The following is a 12454-nucleotide window of genomic DNA, read 5'->3' as shown; positions in this document are numbered from 1 at the left end:
AGACATTCATACAATCTGATGAACTGGACTAAGTATTAAGGACTGAATTGGATTCCACTAATTTAACAGTATCTTTTGAGTTATATGTCCTTTGGTTGTGAGAGATCCTGGTTCAAAGATCAGGGGTGGACTGTGATTGGTCTTCAACCCGATCCCTGACTTACAACTCCTGAAATCCTTAGAAACACCAAAATGTTGGGGTTTTGTATGCAAATGACTTGACTGCTGTCTGGTAGCCACTAGGTAGCTTCAGGATGGGAGCTGGTCACCAGAAAGGCCAAGGCAGGGTTAGGATTGGGACTTTGAGCCATGTCTGGAGAGGGGAGAGAAGTCTAAGGCTAAACTGGTCTCCAGTGGCCAATAGTTTAATCAATCATGTCTACTTAATAAAACTTCCATAAAAACCCAAAAGGACAGAGTTTGAAGAGGTGTCCTTTTCGAACAGGAAGGGCATGGAAGCGCCATACCCCTTACCCCATACTGTGCCCTATGCATTTCTTCACCTGTATCCATTGTAATATCCTTTATAATAAATGGGCAAATGTAAACAGGTGTTTCCTTGAGTTCTGTGAGCTGCTGTAGCAAATTACTCAAACCCAGTTGTTCAGAAGTTCTGGAGAACTAGACTTGTGACTGGTGTCTGAAATGGGGACAGTGTTGTGGGACTGAGTCTTCAGCCTGTGGGATTTGAGGCTATCTCCAGGTAAAGCCGGGATTGGATTGGAAGACACCCAGCTGGTGTCCACTGCAGCAATGATTGCCTCCTTGCGGGTGGGTGAAATCCCTGCACATTTGGTCCACAGAAGTCTTCTTTGTTGGTTGTTGTCGAGAGAGCAGAAAAAGCACTTTCAGTTTGTGTGTTTCTTCCATACTCATACTATTGTCATGCACTAGAGAGGTGTTGAACTTGATTCAGGGAAACACCCTCAATAACCATAACATCATGGGAGTTCCTGCCCCTTCGCAATGGTCCTCTGCCAGTTTTCTTCTGTTTTAAAACTCATTGTCACAGAATTCTCTGCTCCAAGGATTCCACGTGGACCTTTAAATGAATTTGAAGTCCTCTAAGGAGGATAATAGAATTGTCAACTGTGCTCCCAATTCCACTTTGGAAAAGGGAGTAGGTGTGAGGTAGAGGGTCTTGAGGTGTCCATGAAGCCATCTCCTCCCCTCGATGGAGGGAATCTCAGAAAGTATGGCCACCTACTCTTCTCGCGATCTCGTCAGGAGAAAGAGAAGTCCTGAATGATGTTACATAAAAGTACACCATGCTACCCATTGTCTCAGAAGACATTCTGACCAAGGCTACTGGCACCTTTTTTTTTTTTGAGACAGAGTCTTGCCCTGTTGCCCAGGCTGGTGTGCAGCAGCACAGTCTTGGCTCACTGCAACCTCTGCCTCCCAGGTTCAAGTGATTCTCCTGTCTCAGCCTCCCAAGTAGCTGGGACTACAGGCGTGCACCACCACACCTGGCTAATGTTTGGACTTTAGTAGAGATGGGGTTTTACCATGTCGGCCAGGGTGGTCTTGAACTCCTGACCTCAAGTGATCTGCTCACCTCGGCCTCCCAAGGTGCCATGATTACAGGCATGAGCCACTGCACTTGGCCATCCTGGCACTTTTCATCATGAATGGAACGTGCCTTGCCAATTCAGGTTTTCAGCTCTAACCATTTGTTGGGTAGCTCTGCTTTAGTTCACCCTCTTGTGACCTGGTGTCTGGTCTCCATTTTCAAGAAGTTGCATCACTGCACCGTGGAACCCCAGGCTCCTGCACAGCGACTCCTGTTGGTGATTTCCAGATAATGGCTGAGGTTCCCACTCCAGGGAGAACAGGTCATGGTGCGGATGGAGCAGCTGTTGGAGGTCTGCAGCCTTGAAGTTTCAGCCCGAACGCCCTCACCACCTTAGAGGTCCTCCTCGGAGACAAAGCATCCATTTGAACAGATGGGTAAAGGACCCATCTGCTGCCCACCACCAAAGGTAGCAGAAAAACGTCTAACATCGTAAAAGGCATCAAGTAACACACACTCTTCTATTTAGATCTAATAGATCTAACAGATCGTCTATTTAGATTTAATAGATCTAACAGATGGTCTATTTAGATCTTCTATTTTAGATGTAATATTATACCATGGACATCTTTCTTTGTCGATACATACAGAGCATTCTACTGTTAGACCACATCACAATTCATTTCACAATCTCTTCTTCTCCTGTTGATGGACATTTAGATTTTTTTCACTTACAAACAACACTGCAATGAATATCTTTGTGCCTGTGTTTTTACAGATGTTTAAAAATATTATTATAAAACTAATATCTGGGCCAGGCGTGGTGGCTCATGCCTGTAATTCCAACGCTTTGGGAGGCCAAGGCAGGCGGATCACCTGAGGTCAGGAGCTTGAGACCAGCCTGGCCAACATGGAGAAACCCCGTCTCTACTGAAAATACAAAAATGAGCCGGGCGATGCTTCCCTGGGGAAGAAGAAATTGCACTCATGGGCTTGGCTGTGCTGGACAGTCCCAGCATGGTTTTCCTGAGAACCTGCTGACAGATTTTACACTTGTCTGGCCAGGCCCCACAATTACATAAACCTATTCACTGCAATAAATCTTGTAATGTGTATCTCCCACTGGCTCTGCCTCTTTGAGCACAATGGGGATGTGTTAAAAACTAAATTACTGTATATCTGCAAAGTATTTTACAGTGCCTCTGGATTGTGTGAGAACACAGTTTACAGTTTCAATGTGCTGGGGAGGATGACAAAATAGAAGGACTGAAAAGATCTCTTGTTGCATGCTGCACCTGGGTGAGTCCCATCTGAAGAACGAGTTGTGGTGGTCGCTGCAGGAAGGACTCTGCAGATCCAGACTGAAGGTGGCATCAGACCGTGCATATCATGGTCCAGGTTCTCTGGAGAGAAAGAAAGAAAGAAAGAGAATGAATGAGAGAAAGAAAGAAAGAGAGAGGGAGGACGGGAGGGAGGGAGGGAGGGAGGAAGGAAGGATGGAAGGAAGGAAGGAAGGAAGGAGAGAGAAAGAGAAAGAAAAGGAAAGAAAGAGAAAGAAAGAAAAGGAAGAAAAGAAAGAGAAAGAAAGACGAGACAAAAAAACAGGTCTGAGTGCTGGAATGTGGCTTGACCTTTAGCAGGCTGTGTGATATTTAATATAATAATAATATTAATAATCTCTTATTTTCTTATTTATAAAATATAAAAGGTAGGAGTTGGATCTTTTTTTAGACCTAAAAAGGACCTTTTTTTTTTTTTAATAGAGCTAACAAGGTTAAACTATATGTTTGCTTAATATTCATGATTTGGCTTTAAAATCTTTTGCTATTGTCAGCTTTATTGAGGTATAGTTAACATACAATGAAACGCCCCATATTTAAGTATACATGTTGATGAGTTTTGAATACCCATATACAAAATGCAAAATGCTTACAATTGTGTCACCACCACCACCATCACAATCATGATTTAGAACATGAGTCTCCCCCACAAGCCTGGCCCCTGCCGGACACTGATCAGCTCTGTCCCTACGGCTGCGCCTTTATTAGAATCTCATAGAATAGATGTATGTATTTTTTTTGCTTCCTTCACTTAGCACAGTGCTTCTGAGACTCATGTTTGATCATTAGTGCATTTTGTTCTAATTTTGCATTGGATATTTGTATATCTTCTAAAATAGACAGTTTATATTCTTTGCCCATTTTTTATTGGGTCATTGATGTTTTTCATTGGAGATGTATAGAAGCATATTTTTTGAAAGGCAATGAGTAATATGAAAGTTGATTTTATTTTTCCTAAAGCTTCTGAGTGCATCTTGTCCTACCATATTCCCCACTTGGCACCACCAATGACTGGAGAGGCCATTCTTCGTTCTCTCTCTACCACCTCTGCCACCTGGAGGTGCTTGCCCCCTTCCACCGCCCAGGCTGCCACAGAGGAGCACACCCTGGCGCACCCACACTGGCCCGATTCTCACCAGTGCCCAGGCGGACAAAGGGGAGGACAGAGCACCAGCTTCTACCCCTGCCCCTTGGCTCCCATCTTTAAGTGGCTTCCCCAGCTGCAGAGTTATAGACTCTGGCCTTTGTCATTGTCCCTGAGTCTGTGCACCTGGTCCTGGGACCACATACCCCACGTGGCCAAATGGGCAGGAGAGGCTCTCCGTCTCATTACATTTGGTTTCCTTACTAGCTACAAACACTCAGAAAACCTCACAGGGCTGGGCATTCTCCACCAAGGCTACTTTCAAATCCTTAGCAAAAAAGAATGCTAGACACATCTGCGAGGCTGGAGGAATGGGAAAGCTATTTGGACAGACGAAATTACTCCAGCCCCACTCACCACCAGAGGCTAACTGGACCCTCCAACCCCATTTCTCTCCTTTCCCAGCCTGCACCGTTAGGACATGGTGCTGAGAAGAGCCCATCATCTCTCAATGCCCTGCACTGGGCAGCAGGGAGGGAGGGAGGCCTTGATCCTACTGCACTGGGACAGGTGTGTGCTTGGCTACCTAGGGAAATACTGTGGCCCACAAGGGCTAGGCTGCACTGTGTGTTATTGACGGGGCACCACCCTTCAGGTACGTGCCCAGTTAAGCAGGCTGTCATGTACCAGCCTCAGTACCCAACCACTAAGTGCACAGTCTCGGGGGGAAAATACATCTTGTTTTCCACACAGCTGACTGACCACACACTGAAGACACACAACCTGCTTATAAACTGGGACTCCCCTGTTGGAATCTTCTGGAAAACTTGAGTGTGCTTCTCAGGCAGGGGTTTACTCTTTAAGCCGGGAAAAACGGAATTTGTGGCTCAGTTTTTCTTTCTATTCTATCTCTATCTAGTCCAAAATGGAACTGAGGAGGAATAAAACAGCAAGGAACTCTGAAATTAGAATGGCAACAATGGAAGAAAATTGTCTTGGTTCAACTCCAATGGCCACCTTAGATCTCTTATTAAGAGCTATTAACTGGAAAACAATTGCATGATAGCCTTCCTATGATAATTCCAAATTTGTTTGTATTCCAGAATTTCTTTCTAGAATGCTCCAAAATTCCCATCTCTGAACATATGAAGTCTTCCCTAAAATCTGCAAATTCTCAATGTCTTTACAGCCTCGCTGGTCACTTGCTGGACAGGGGTTCTGTAAAAGGATTCTGGGAAGTTTGACTCGGTGTTCAACAAAGGCCCTTCCAAATTTTTAGGGTCTGATTCTGGGATTCCCAAGGGGACCTGGAGCCTTGCTCACATCTTCTGTGTGGAAAAGCGCCTGCTTCATCCTCTGTTGCAACACAAAGAACCATTGTGAAGCTCCATGGTGAGTTTCTATGAGTTTATTCCACCATGTGTGGCTCAGGCAGGCAGGATTTACAGGTGTGCCTGTGCTGTGTTTCATATTCACATGTAGAGTTCCAACAGTTTACTTTATCAGCTGTCCTCTCTGTCTTCCTTGTGTTCTGTCAAGCATCAAATCCAGTGTCATCTCTGTGTGGGTACTCTGCAAATGCTAATTGGTGGTGACAAAATAATGATGTTGACATGTGACCCCATAAAACTGATGAATCATTTGATTGGAGAGTTCCAGGTTCAGCAGTTATGTAATGTTGCTTCACCAAACAGGTAATGTTTCATACCTCAGAGCAGCGTGGAACATTTTACCTGCCAGGGCCTACTCATTTCTATTCATAGCTGAAAAGTCTTCTCTGACAAGTAGAACTTCTTTTTTTTTTTTTCTTTCAATAAACCCTGTAGGCAGACATTTCGTGTAAGAGATACAGCTGTTTGCTTTGATTCAGGCTTCTCCCAAAACTGGCGCCCAAACTCCCACACTGGTTGGCAATCAACTCAACAAACAGATGGAGCAAGAGCCCGAATCAGATCATAAAACAAATAAACGAATTAATGTGAGTCTTAACACTCCAATGGTATTGTTCCCACCTTCCTGTGGAAAGGCACGGACATCTTAAAATAAACAGGCTATGGAGGCCGGGCACAGTGGCTCACGCCTGTAATCCCAGCACTTAGGGAGGCCGAGACGGGAGGATCATGAGTTAGGAGATTGAGAACATCCTGGCTAACATGGTGAAACCCCATCTCTACTAAAAATGCAAAAAAATTAGCCGGGCGTGGTGGCGGGCGCCTGTAGTCCCAGCTACTCGAGAGGTTGAGGCAGGAGAATGGCGTAAACCTGGGAGGCGGAGTGAACCAAGATTGTGTCACTGCTCTCCAGTCTGGGTGACAGAGCGAGACTCCATCTCAAAAAATAAATAAATAAATAAATAATAAATAAATAGGCTATGGAGAAGGTAGGTTTAATAGGTAAGTTTTTGGTTAATGGAAAATTTGACAATTTTTGACCTCCAAAAGCGCAATTTTGTATGGTTCAACCCAGTGAAAGGTTTAAGAATTCTCAGAATGTACATGTTTCAGTATAGGTATTGTTAATATAAAAATTAGCACACTCCTAATACTTGCTTCTGGGCAAATTCATGCTTGTTCTTACTTGGTATCCCTTTTTAGGTAATGAAGAAAATGTATTTCACATGTTTTCTAAAAATTAAAAGTCAAAAATTTTAATTGAAAATTAGAATTTTTTTCCTTTGCTACAAAATCCAAAATCCAGTACATTTTGCAAATTGATGCAAGTTGTGCAGATTTGACCCACTGACCTCTGATACTCAGTCTACACAATCATGAACAATTTTTTTTTTGAGACGATTCTCCTGCCTCAGCCTCCTGAGTCGCTGGGATTACAGGCATGTGCCACCATGCTCAGCTAATTTTTATATTTTTAGTAGAGATGGGATTTCACCATATTGGTCAGGCTGGTCTTGATCTCGTGACCTCGTGGTTCGCCTGAGTAGGCCTCCCAAAGTGCTGGGATTACAGGCGTGAGCAACCACGCCCAACCATGAACAATTTTTAAAACATGAATTCTTTTTTAAAATTTTTTTATTTTTTTGAGACAGGGTCTTACTCTGTCACCCAGGATGGAGTGCAGTGGCGTGATCTCAGTTCACTGCAGCCTTGACCACTTGGGCCCCAGTGAGCCTTCTACCTCAGCCTCCTGAGGAGCTGGGACTACAGGTGTGTGCTACCACGCTTGGCTAATTTTTATATCTTTGTAGAAATGGGGCTTTGCCATTTTGCTCGGGCTGGTCTGGAACTCCTGGGCTCAAGTAATTTGCCTACCTCGGCTTCTCAAAGTGCTGAGAGTACAGATGTGAGCTACCACACCCAGCTGTGAATTCCTTTTGATAAGATATTCTCTCTCCAGTTGCCGAAGTCCTCTATGCTATCTACAGATTTGCTTGAACATTTGTATTTTTCTATAGGGCCCTCCAGCATTTCAATTTTCCACCTTTGTCTTAGATGACACTGTTATCTCTTTGCTGCTCCTCCGATGTGATGAAACTTTGATGAAGTCAGGGTGTTAGGAGGGGAAGCCATACTTCCTCCAGGGAGTCCACCTTATGACCTATGACCACTATTTTTCTCAGAGTGAGAGCAAAAGGAAACAAGATTCCAGGAGAAGATAAGTCAGTGTTTTGTTTAATTTAATTTAGGAGAGCTAAATAATTAAACATGAGGCCAAAGTACATAAGAAAGTGGCAGTCTTTTATTGCAAATATGTGCACACTCTCGGGGGAGGTTCTCTGGTCCTCAGGTGTGGGGGGCCAGGGAAGTCGCACCGGCGCTCTTGGGTGAGGTTCTCCTGTGCATAAGTAAGAGGGGCCGAAGAAGTCACGCCTGCGGCTGACTTTTATGCATTGGGACTGGAAGGGGGAGGGCAGTGGGTGGGATAAGGACGTGATTGGGGCGTCTCCATAGGCGTGGCAGGGTAAGTTTCGATCTCTTTGGATTGACGTCACCTGGCGCATGCTTGGTTGATCTGCATCTTCCCGGGCGCGGGCTGCATTTTCCCGTGCGAGAAAGTTGGTGAGGAAGAACCTGGAAGCAACATGGATTGTGCCTTCTTGTTCACCTTCCTCCATCTTGTCCTTTCTCCCTCACCCAAACACTCAGCTTCTCTCAAATCCAAAAGATGCAAATTAAAGTAAGTTCTTATTTTTAACCTCTAAGTTTTATAAAATTAAATAGATTAAATAATATTTAGGGTTGGTGTGAGTGTGGAGAAGGGGGTAAATGAGTAAATTTACCCATTTACTGGTAAATTGAGTTACTTTTTTGACCAAAAAATTGGGAATATTTATGCTTTGTAAAAAAGTACATACTGTTTGCCTCAGCGAATCCACTTATATTCTACAAAGTAGTCACACAAGCATGAATATTACATACTTCACATATTCAAAGAGTTTTCTTGTAGCATAGTTTATAATATAAAAAAACTGAAAAGAATCTATAAGTTTATCAATAAGGAGATTTTAAAATTACAGTTACATGTGATGGTTAAGCAGAATGAGTTGTATCTCTGTGTATAGTTGTATCTGTGTGTAATGAAAAGGTGTGCAGGATAACTGTAAGTACAAAAAACAAACTTCAGAACAATGTTTATGGTATGATCCTATTAAAAAACAAAATATTAGTACTTTATTTGGCAAAACTCTCCTTCATACATTAGGGAGGGATAAAGACTTCCTCACACAAACAGAGGGAGGGAGTCCATCACCAGTAGACTTGCCTTACAAGAAATACTAAAAGGAGTTCCTCAAACTGAAAATGAAAGACTGATAATTAATCATATGAAAACATATAAAAGTATAACATTCACGGATAAAGGTAAACATATAGTCATAAGTATTAAAAGCAACTTCACAATAACTCATTAAGTGATACACAACATAAAAGATGTAAAGTGTCAGAAACAGAAAGTGTGCGTGTGTGTGCAGAGCTTTTATACAGGATCAAAGTTAAGTTGTTTTTAGCTTAAAATGGGCTAGTATAACTATAAGATGTTTTAATATGCCTCATAGCAATCATGAAGCAAAAACCTATAGCACATACACTAAGATGAAGAGAAAGGAATCAAAGCATACCACTACTGAAAATCCTCGCATCACAAATAAAGACAGCAAGAGAGGAAAAAAATAGCAAAAGAGCTGCAAAGCAACCAGAAAACAATGAACAAAATGACAATAATCAATCCTTCTCTATCAATAATTACTTTAAATGTAAATGGACTAAATTTGCTGATCAAAAGACACAGGTTGGCTACGTGGATTTAAAAAATACAAAAACAAGGCCAGGCCTGGTGGCTCACACGTGTAATCCCAGCACTTTGGGAGGTAGATGTGGGTGGATTACTTGAGGCTGGGAGTTGAAGACCAGCCTGGCCAACATGGTAAAACCCCGTCTCTACTAAAAATACAAAAATTAGCAGGGCGTGGCGGCAAATGCCAGTAGTTGCAGCTACTAGGGAAGCTGAGACAGGAGAATTGCTTGAACCTGGAGGCAGAGTTGCGGTGAGTTGAGATTACGCCACTGCACTCTAGTCTGGGAGACAGAGTGAGACTGAGTCTCAAAAAAAAAAAAAAGAAAGAAAGAAAAATCAAGACCCAACTATATGTTGCTACAGGAGACTCACTTCACCTTTAAAGCTACACACAGACTGAAAGGGAAGGGATGAAAAAAGATATTCCATGCAAATGGAAAGCAAAGGGCACAGGGGTAGTTATATTAGACAAAATAGGCTTTAAGTCAAAAACTCAACAAGACAAAGATGGGTTATTATATAATGATAGAGGAGTCAATTCATAAAGAGGATAGAACAATTTTAAATAATATGCACCCAACATCAGGTACACTTAAATATATAAGGCAAATATTTACAGATCTAAAAGGAGGAATAGATAGCAATACAATAATAGCAAGAGACTTCAATACTCCACTTTCAACAATGGATAGATCATTCAGACAGGAGAACAGTAAGAAAACATTAGACTTGAACTAAACTTTAGACCAAATGGACTTAACAGACATAAATAGAACATTCCGCTTCTCAATAACACATGGAACATTCTCCAGGACAGAGCAAATGTTGGGCCACAAAGCAAATCTTAATAAATTTGAGAAGCTATAGATCATATCAAGCATCTTTTTGGACCACAATGGTATTAAACTAGAAATCAATAACAGGAGAAAAACGGGAAAGTTCACAGATACATGGAAATTAAACAACATGCTTCTAACCAATCAATGGGTAAAAGAAGAAATCAAAGGGGAAAATGAAACATTTTGAGACAAAGAAAAATGGAAACAAAACATACCAAAACTTACGGGATGCAGCAAAAGCAGTTTTAAGAGGGAAATTTATAGCAAGAAACGCCTGCATTAAAAAAGAAGAGGCCAGGCATGGTGGCTCACCCCTGTAATCCCAGCACTCTGGGATGCCAAGGTGGGAGGATCACTAAAGCCCAGGGTTTGAGACCACCCTGGGCAACATAGGGGATCCCTATCTCTACAAAAAAAAAAATAAAAATAATAATAATAATAAAATTAGCTGGGTGTTGTGGTACCAGCCTGTCGACCTAGTTACTCAGGAGGCTGAGGTGGGAGGATCACTTGAGCCTGGGAGGTCAGGGCTGCACTGACCCGAGACTGTGTCTCTGCACTCCAGCCTGGGCAGCAGGGCCAGACCCTGTCTCAAAAAAAAAAAAAAAAAAAAAATTTGGACTTGATGGTTCTGTGGAAAACAAAAGAAGTGAGGTGATGGATAGGTTAATTAGCTAGATTTAATCATCCCATATTTTGTGTGTGTGTGTATATATATACATATATCACATTGTATCTCATAAATGTTTATCATTTGTCAATCAAAAATAATATTAATTAAAAAAGAAAAGCAATGTTGAAAGAGCATTGAGAGAAAAGTTAGGCATTCAAAATGCAGTATTTCTCTGAATTGTTTCTCTGAAGTTTTCTTATTTGTATAAAACACAATAAAACAAAAAATCATGGTGTGTATCCTAAATATATGTACTTTTTATTTGTCAGTCAGACTTGAATGAAGTTGGGAAGGTGTGGAGCTGGGTTGGAGCTTCCTGGGGAGGAAGAGCCGCGGTGGAATTGGTCTAGGAGGAGGCCCAGGCGCGGCCTGCGGTGCTGGGTCCTGCCGCGCGGGGGCTGCTTCCGTCCTCTTCTCTGCCGCAGCTTCGCGCACTTCCGCTTGCCAGCGGGCTAGGCACGGAGGAGACCTGCCGGAGCCACGGAGGATGAGGTGGCCCACAGAGCCAACAAGATGGACGAGATGGTGCAGGAGAACACGGCCGGAGCACTGGGTTTGTTAACCGAGCTTCAGAATATTCTGGAATTACTGCGGTCCACAGGACCTGGAATGTTACTTAACGTTAGTCTCAAGCGGAGTGCAGATGAAGAAGTTACATCTTTAGCAAAGTCTCTCGTCAAATCCTGGAAAAAGTTACCAGATGGGCCATCAACCGAGAAAGACCCCGACGAAAAGTAAATAGAACCTGCAATGATATCGCAGAATAGCAAAAGAAAGTAGCTCCAGCGGCAATGTAAGCAGCAGAAAGGATGAGACAAATGCTTGAGACACTTGTTTCATCTGTTCCTCGGCACGAAGCGCTTCTGATTCTGTGCGGATAAAGAACAGGGAGGTGCTTGCTGCAGCTCTTCGAACAGGAGATGACGGTATTGAAATGGGAGCTGATGAGGAAGATTAGGATCTCAAATTGAGGAAGCTATAGATCCAGAAAGAGGGAACACAGATACGAAGTACAAAAATAGAGTCCAAAGTAAGGTATCAAATCTTTACAGATGCAAAGAATCAAAACTTAAGGAAAAAGGTACCGTGTGGGAATATTCCTCCTGCCTTACTTGCTAGAATGACGGCAGAAGAAATGGCTAGTGATGAGCTCAAAGAGATGAACAAAAACTTGAAGCATGAAGCCATCAGAGAGCATCAGATGGCCAAGACAGGTGGAATCCAGCCTGATTCGCTCACATGTGGCAAATGTAGAAAGAAGAATTGCACTTCCACACAGGTACAAGCCCGCAGTGCCGGTGAACCAATGACAAAGTTTGTTGACTGTAATGAATGTGGAAATCAACAGAAGTTCTCTTGAGATGGAACAATTGGCAAAATATCTGGACCACTAAGAAAACAGATTTTGTAATTAGCTTAAACCTAGGACAGCAACTAGTTTTCCTGCAAATCAGATTTTTAGAGCAACATACATCCTGCGAGTTAGGCTTTGTTTTTGACCCAACATCCCTTCCTTAAGTGCCTTCTTTAGTTCCTGATCAGTAGGGAGACCACAGAATAATTGTACGGGACCTGTTTTAAAACTTTTTGTTTTCATTTTTATAAATAAGTCGATATTAAACTTTTATAAATTAAACTTCTGGCAATTTTTTTCTTTCTTAAAGGAAAATATACCTTAAATTTTTCTTGTCTTTTTTTTTTTTTGAGACAGTCTCACTCTGTCACCAGGCTGGAGTGTAGTTGCACGGCTCACTGCAA

The 12454-nt window shown here is 42.5% G+C and overlaps 1 pseudogene; it reads left to right on the top strand.

Annotated features, from left to right (window-relative positions):
- Positions 1–1838: 1838 nt before the first annotated feature.
- On the top strand, positions 1839–12056 carry LOC105501548 (annotated as a pseudogene).
- Positions 12057–12454: the final 398 nt, after the last annotated feature.

This window comes from Colobus angolensis, unplaced genomic scaffold, assembly GCF_000951035.1.
Source record: "Colobus angolensis palliatus isolate OR3802 unplaced genomic scaffold, Cang.pa_1.0 Scaffold72, whole genome shotgun sequence".
Classification (NCBI taxonomy): domain Eukaryota; kingdom Metazoa; phylum Chordata; class Mammalia; order Primates; family Cercopithecidae; genus Colobus; species Colobus angolensis.
This window is presented reverse-complemented; position numbering and strand designations above follow the sequence as displayed.